Here is a 7,445-nt window from a genome sequence, read left to right as displayed (position 1 = left end):
TTTTTAGGTTGATAGATGATTTTAGGTTGGCCCCAAATGTACTGTTTCTCTCCTCACCAGAAAGAGTTGAATGGGATCCTCCCATCAGAACTCAGATGTGGTTGAGGCCAGAAGGTGGAGGGCTCTGCAGAGCAGAGAAAGGGCAGGGTTTCGGGGCGCTGGGAATGGAGGGGAAAAAATTAAAAGCAATATCAGCATAATTTATAATTTGTGGTTGATATTTTATAGCACAGAATGGAGGAAACATACTTTACTACTGATAAAGACTTAATCAGGGAAACAAATGTGGCTCAACCAATGGGGTTCCCATTTACCAAATAAGAGGTCCAGGGTTCAATGCCCAGGGCATCCTGGTGAGGGCAAGCTGGCCCATGCAGCAAGCTGGACCACGCAGAGTGTCAGCTCATGCAGGAATGTTGCCCCGCGCAGGAATGTCACCCCGCACTACAGTGCCACTTTGTGTGGGAATGCTGCCCAGGACAGGAAAGCCACCCCACGCAGGAGTGCTGGCTGATGCAGAAAGCTGGCGCAGCAAGATGACACAAAAGAGAGAAAATAAGAGGAGAGAAAATGAGAAGATATAGCAGAACAGGGAGTTGAGGTGGCACAAGAGAGTAATTGCCTCTCTCCCACTCCAGAAGGTCCCAGGATCGGTTCCCAGAGCTGCCTAACGAGAATACAAGCAGACACAGAAGAACACACGGTGAATAGACACAGAGAGCAGACAATGGGGGGGAATGGGGGCAGGAAGAAATAAATAAAATAAATCTTTTAAAAAAATACTTAATCATTAAAGTGAACTTTGACTTCTCAAAATTTCAAACAGAAAATTTTCTGCAAATATTAATAAAGTACCTCCATAATACCTAGCCTAAGGTTTCTACATAGTAGGTACTCAATAATTATCTCATGAAAGAATAAGGAAAAGAAAAAAAATGAGAATGCAAAATCTGAACATTAAATTAAATGTGACAAGAAGTGTGGATTGTCCAGAACAATATCTGCAAAACATGGGCAGTAAGGGAAGATGAAGCTTTCAGATGTAACCCTAACCTCAGCCTACTCACCTGGCTGAAGAATTTATTAGTTCCTCATGAAAAGTTAAAGCACCTAGTGCCAGATCCTATTCTACACAAAGAATCCAGAGTTTTTCCATGTACTTTATGCTTAAATTAGCTGTATACTGTTGACTGACTTCAGGTTCTACATTGACTTCAGTAATTCTCAACAAAATGTGGCCTCATGAAGTCCCTAGTTAAATAAACCTCTTGATCTGGTGTCAGAAAAAGACCTTGTTTGAAGAACTGTCCTTGGCTATTTAAAACAAGATCCTAGTACTTAGTGGGAAGAAATAAGAACAAGTAAGCCATAATCCTGAGATTAATGCATATTGTCAACCACTTGTTTGCCAATAGATTGTAGCAGGCATCAAAAAACTAAAAGTAAATCAATAAAAGAAGGAAAATCTAGCATTGTGAACATTTGCATACATTGACTTAAAATTTCTATGAATTCAAGAAATCTACCTATTCTACCCTTAGTAAAAGAACAACGCAGAGTTTGATGTCTACTGTATTTGGCCAAGGCATTGTGTCCTAAGGTGGATTTCTGTGGAACACGGGTCTTAAATAAGATAAAGGTCAAATCGCTTTGAAAAACAAAGTGTACCATATCACTCCCCACCATACACACATATGCATATACAACGTTCTGAGAGTTCTAGTAGCAAAATGACTGGTTACACCCAGGCTTTACCAAATCACCAGAAAGGCTTTGGGGAATTTTAGACGTCTGTTCCCTGAAAATATGTTATCTTGGAGAGGAGCTCATTAATCTATTCAGACTTGGGCTCAACTTCCATTAGTTGAGCTCCTACCACATGCCAGTTCCTGTGCTAATAGCTTCTTTGAGCACTCCTAAGTCACTCACACCATGGCCCCAAAGTAGTTGATCAGAGACTAATAGGTCATCCAAACAAATCCTGAAAGAAGGAGGCTGTGGACTGGTAAACTTTAATCCAAGAGACATCTCAGAATTATCTAGAAATCGGTGACCTAGTTGGACACACGAGGGAAAGGCAGACCCAGACAAGACGGCAAAATACCTGGCAATATACCTGCTTTTCCCAAACACAGGTATTTTTGTGTTTGCACAAATTGCCTGTGTTTGGGATAAACACAAGAAGGGGAAGATGGACTCAAAAATTACTGCCTCTGGTAATGAGGTAAATAAATACCTATTAGTTTACAAAGTTCTTTTAGTTTCTATACCAGCCACCCAATAAGGATACCTCCACATCTCATTCCAAATGTGTCTGCAAGATGACTTATTTCAGAGATAAAAGCAACAAGCCATTGGGAATAGCAGCTTCTCAGGACCTATAAAAATAATCAGAACATGTCCCTAAATCCTACTTCCTGTTTCCAGACCTCTGCCTCTCTCTGAGTATCATAATAAAAAGGTGAATTACTTATTTCCATTCACCTTCGTTTTTCACTCAATAATAAAGAACAACTGTAGACTGCTGGATGCAAATCAGGTTTTTTATTCTAATGCAGCAATTACTTCAAAGAAAGAGAAAATGGCATTTGCTGGCCTCAGAGGCTTAAAGGAAAATGCAGCTAGACATAGGAGTCTCAGAGGGAATGTGTGTAAGGATCTAGCTCCCTCAGTGAATTCACAGCAATAGGCATCTCTCTCCCCACTGCCTCTGGTGACACACCCTAATCAGAAGATATCAACAGAGCACAAGGATTAGTGCTTTTATCTCTTAGCCTGAGAGAAATTAGACCATACTTAATGGCATAGACAAAAATATCAGGTTGTCATTACTTAGGAGGTAAACATGGATATTTCTCTATTCTCAGCACCCAGCAGAGCATAAGATGCGTAACAGACAGGCAGTAAACATTTGTTGGATAAATAAATGAATGAATGAATGAATGAGTGAATGAATGAATGATCCCTTAGGACAAATGATGCCAGGTCCTACAGATTTTGCTTTTAAAAAGATCACAAAAGGGAAGCAGATGTGGCTTAAGTGTTTGGGCTCCCATCTACCATATAGGAGGGCCTGGGTTCAGTTCTCAGGGCCTCCTGGTGAAGGTGAGCTGGCCTGAGCATAGTGCTGTCCCACACAGAAGCACTGGTCCATGTGGCAAGCTGGTCCAAGAGGAGAGCTGGCACAGCAAGATGATGCAACAAGAAGAGACACAGAGGAGAGACAATAAGAGATATGACAGATCAGGGAGCTGAGGTGGTGCAAGAGACTGAGTACTTTTCTCCAACTCCAAAAGGTCCCAGGATCAGTTCCTGGTGCCACCTAAAGAAAAGACAAGGAGACACAGAAGAATGCTTGGCAAATGGACACAAAGAGCAGACAACAAGTAGTGTGGGGGGTGGAGGTGAGAAATAAATAAATCTTTAAAAAAAAATTACAAGGCAACTTTTGACCTTATAGGGTCAGATGAACATATTTGCAACTCTAGATAATTTTGGAGCCTGGAGACTGAACTAGCAGAAATGTACCCTAATGCTAGCTAGACCTATTGTAGACCTCCTCTTTGTTGTGCTGCCTAATGTGGAAAAGATTGTGAGGCTCCATCTAGGTTCAACAAATAATGCCACACTGGATTAGCAATGAGTGCCATGGGCATGAGCGGGTGGCATGGCAGTACAAGGGTCTCTTTCCCTGCTGTCTCTTCAAAGTCAGGACTTAAAAAATGCTATTTCCCTGAACAGATCCATAAGACCCCAACTGCTTTCTGGACTCCTCCTCTGTTTGCCCCATCTTCCTTGCACCTAGAGCTGAGTTTCTGAATGAGTTGGACTTCAAAATGACAGACTTCTTGGGTCCTGGAGTTTCATTCTGAGAGGTAGTAAATGAAGTTGTCGGAGATGACTCAGACAAACTGAGGTATTCCCTACCTGCCTGAACGCGCTGAGCTAGGGCTTGCATAGGGACTCCCAAAGAAAACAAAACAAGAACAGCCTGGAAAGTGTAACTTCAGTCAGTCAGGAAGAAATGTATCAAAAGGTACAATCTCTTCAGGCAAAACACCTCACCGTGAGCTGAACTGGGCGTATTTGTAAACCACGTGGACACTTTCTGCAAGTTGTTCTTCCTGCTTTGAACTGCACCACCAAGGTGAGAGAGAAGGCCTATTCTCATCCTCCTTGGCCAATCCCACTGTCTGCTGGGAGTGACTAGAAAGGTAAACCGGAGGTTGAGAAACCTAGACTGGGAAACGTACGTTGTGTCTGTGTCTGTGGGTTTCTGTTTCCCTCAGCCTATTTCATGACCACATACCCCATCTACCCATTTACTGCACTATGTAATTAGAACCATGATTATAAAGTCAAGGGGCTAACGAGTTGTTCATATGTCTTAAGACCCAGTATTTATTGGCCTCAACACTGGAATCTATTTAGTCATTCTTACCGTTCTCCCTTGCCATGGATGAGGAGTTTCACAAAGAGCCTTGGAGGAAAGAAAGTAAAAAAGATCTACTAGAATCAGAAACGTCTCATCCTGGGCTACTTTAGATTGCTTCCAGCCAATCTCTTTGTAGCTCAGTATCTTTTCTGAGCATTGGAGTCTGGATTTAAATTCTGTTAAGCCTCAGGAACCACACAATTCAGAGAGGAAAGGCATCCAGACATCTAACCAACTGTATTGATCCTTATATGACTTTAAATAAATTGAAAGAGCTGGCAACTGCTCCATAAAGAAAACCCATGGGAATGAAAAAATACTGGGTACAAGGAAAATAGCACCTTATGAGCTTCCACATTTATTCTCACAGTGTAAGAAATATAGGCCTTCAAAGGGTATAATATTGGCCACTCAAAACAAGGGGAGATACCTGTACATAGGTCTAGCAGTAAGTGGAAGAAATGTTTCCTTTTAAATTGATATAAAAAGAGTTTTGTCAGCCCCATGAACAAGAAGAAACTACTCAGAAATTTTTTCTTAATCTAGCTTGACTTTCGGGGACTTAGCTTTACTTTCAGAGAAGGGAACTTAAAGCCAGTTTGCTCATCCAGTTATCACGTAAGAGGACAATCGGAAATATGAGGCTAATTGTCCAACATTTTCACTCTGAAGATTTAGCAATTAGAGCCTGACAAATGACTTTTTAAAGAAAAACAAATGGAAACAAGACTTAGGAATTACTTCAACCTTGAACTAGCCCATCTCTAAACAATGTTAACAAAAGTTCATGCAGAATCAAGCATTTCAAAAAATACAATCATAAATCATACATGTTCCCCATTGTGGCATATGAGCAAAAACAATCCTTTCCTCAATAAGAAAAGGATATTGGTATTACATATGTACTCACAGCATCCAGGAGATCTAGCAGCCCAGAGGTGAACAATCATCCAGCAGGAAAGTCAGCGCTGAGCTTCCTACCATTGTGCCCCACCATCACATGCGCCCACTGGCACCTCCTACAGTCTCCCTTCAGTAGCCATGATCCATCTTGTCCATTGTTTAAAAGGGAAACCAAGGAGGTCTGAGAGCGAACCAACTGCCTGTTGTGAGAAGCCAATCCGAGAACTGTAAAGCTGCCCACAGTTTCAAGGCTTGTGTAAGTCTGTGATTCATTCCACAATGGGACTGTCAAGCACACCTAAGAGAAATTACAGGTTTCTCTTGTCTAAAGCAAATCCATTAAAGTGAGTCACTTGTTTGTCCTTCGATTCTTCATTTTTATCTCAGATGACGACATGAGACTGTATACTCCATCTACTGCACTAGTGTAATTAGAATTCTGGGGTGATGAAAGGCAAGGTTGAGCCACTGTTCGTGATGATTTTAAAATGCTGTCACATTTTTGTCTGTACTCATTTTAAACTTGTGGAAAATTGGCTGGGAAATCAATCCATAAATCGTGATCTAATCCCTATCTTAGCATCAAAGAAATTTCTATTTTATTTTAAATAATTTGGACAAGGAGTTCTTATTGAACCTCTACTGCATGTCCATGGCCATAAGGAATTCAGACATAGAAGACACAATCTCCATTTGCAGAAAAATTTACATGATCTGACTTTAGACATTATGGCCAATTCGTATGGTCAGGATCACCATGAAATTGTGGTGTCTTATATTTCCATGCCTTTTTCCCCCAAAATCTGACACAAACCCATGGTTAATTATTACCAGGGGAATGTTGACAAAGGAGAAATAAGTGAAAAGCAGTTTTTTTTACATCTTATACAGCAGTGAACTTCAAGGAAGCTATGTTTGTGGAAATGAATTAGTTCTATGTAGGTCACTAGTTAAGTACTGGGTCACTTGGGAATGGGAAAAACCAGTATCATCAAGTGATTGTGTAATCAAATGACTTTATTGAACACATTCTACGCAAAGTATCTTGCTCTGCACTGTGGGCATACAAAACTGAGTAGCTGAAGGTCCCTGTTCCCAAAGGCTTACCATCTTATCTCAGGGGGGAAAAAAAAGTATGCATACAAAAAGACTAAAGGTAAGTAAGCAATTAAGTGCAGTAAATACTAAATGCAAAGTGAATGGCACAGATTAGAAATATTGTAGGAAGTTTGGTGGGGAGAAAGCACTTCTGGATGGACCAATCAAGGAAGAGTTCATGGAGAAGGCAAAAAGTTAAATAGAACCAGGACAAAGAGTGCATTAAGAAGACCCCTATCCTACTTCTGAGTTTGTGTTCAGATGTGATCTTTGTTTACAAGCCTCTCCTGTCACTTTTACCAGACCTGTGGTTGGTGATGGGGTTTGGTGTATGCTCAGGGGACCTGAATCTCTGGACTATCCATGTGATAGCCAGGCTCTGAGCCTTAACAGACCTGCAACTCCTACCCTCTGGTTTAATGAAATTACTCCAGCCAGCAAACAGGGAAGTGAAGAAGATTAACCACCACACCAGGAAGCCAAGAGTGCCTACAATTGCAAGCAGAAGAATTGCATCCATCATCCATGTGGAATCTAAGCCCTCTCTCGATATAGAAATGGAGTGGACATAACCATCCTAGGATCCACAGGATGGAGAAATAGTGTATGGATTAGACTGGACTTACTGATATTCTATTCTGGAACTATTGTGATTAGTAGTGGAAGAAAATGTAGCATTAATGTGGAGAAAGTGGCCATGGTAGCTGCTGAGAGTAGGAAGAGGGAAGAAGAGCTATGATGTGGGGACATTTTCAGGACTTGGAGTTGTCCTGGCTGATACTGCAGGGACAGTTCCTGGACATCATAGGTCCTGCCATGGTCCACTGGGTGGACTGGGTGAGAGTGTAAACTACAATGTAAACCACTATCCATGTATTCACCAAATGCAATGAATGTGCCACAATGATGAAAGAGTTTGTTGATGTGGGAGGAGTGGGGTGAAGGGGGTGGGGGCTATATGGGGACCTCATATTTTTTTAATGTGACATTAAAAAAAAAAAAAAACCTC

Source organism: Dasypus novemcinctus, chromosome 11, assembly GCF_030445035.2.
Source record: "Dasypus novemcinctus isolate mDasNov1 chromosome 11, mDasNov1.1.hap2, whole genome shotgun sequence".
In the NCBI taxonomy this organism is placed as follows: domain Eukaryota; kingdom Metazoa; phylum Chordata; class Mammalia; order Cingulata; family Dasypodidae; genus Dasypus; species Dasypus novemcinctus.
Note: the sequence above shows the minus strand (reverse complement) of the source record.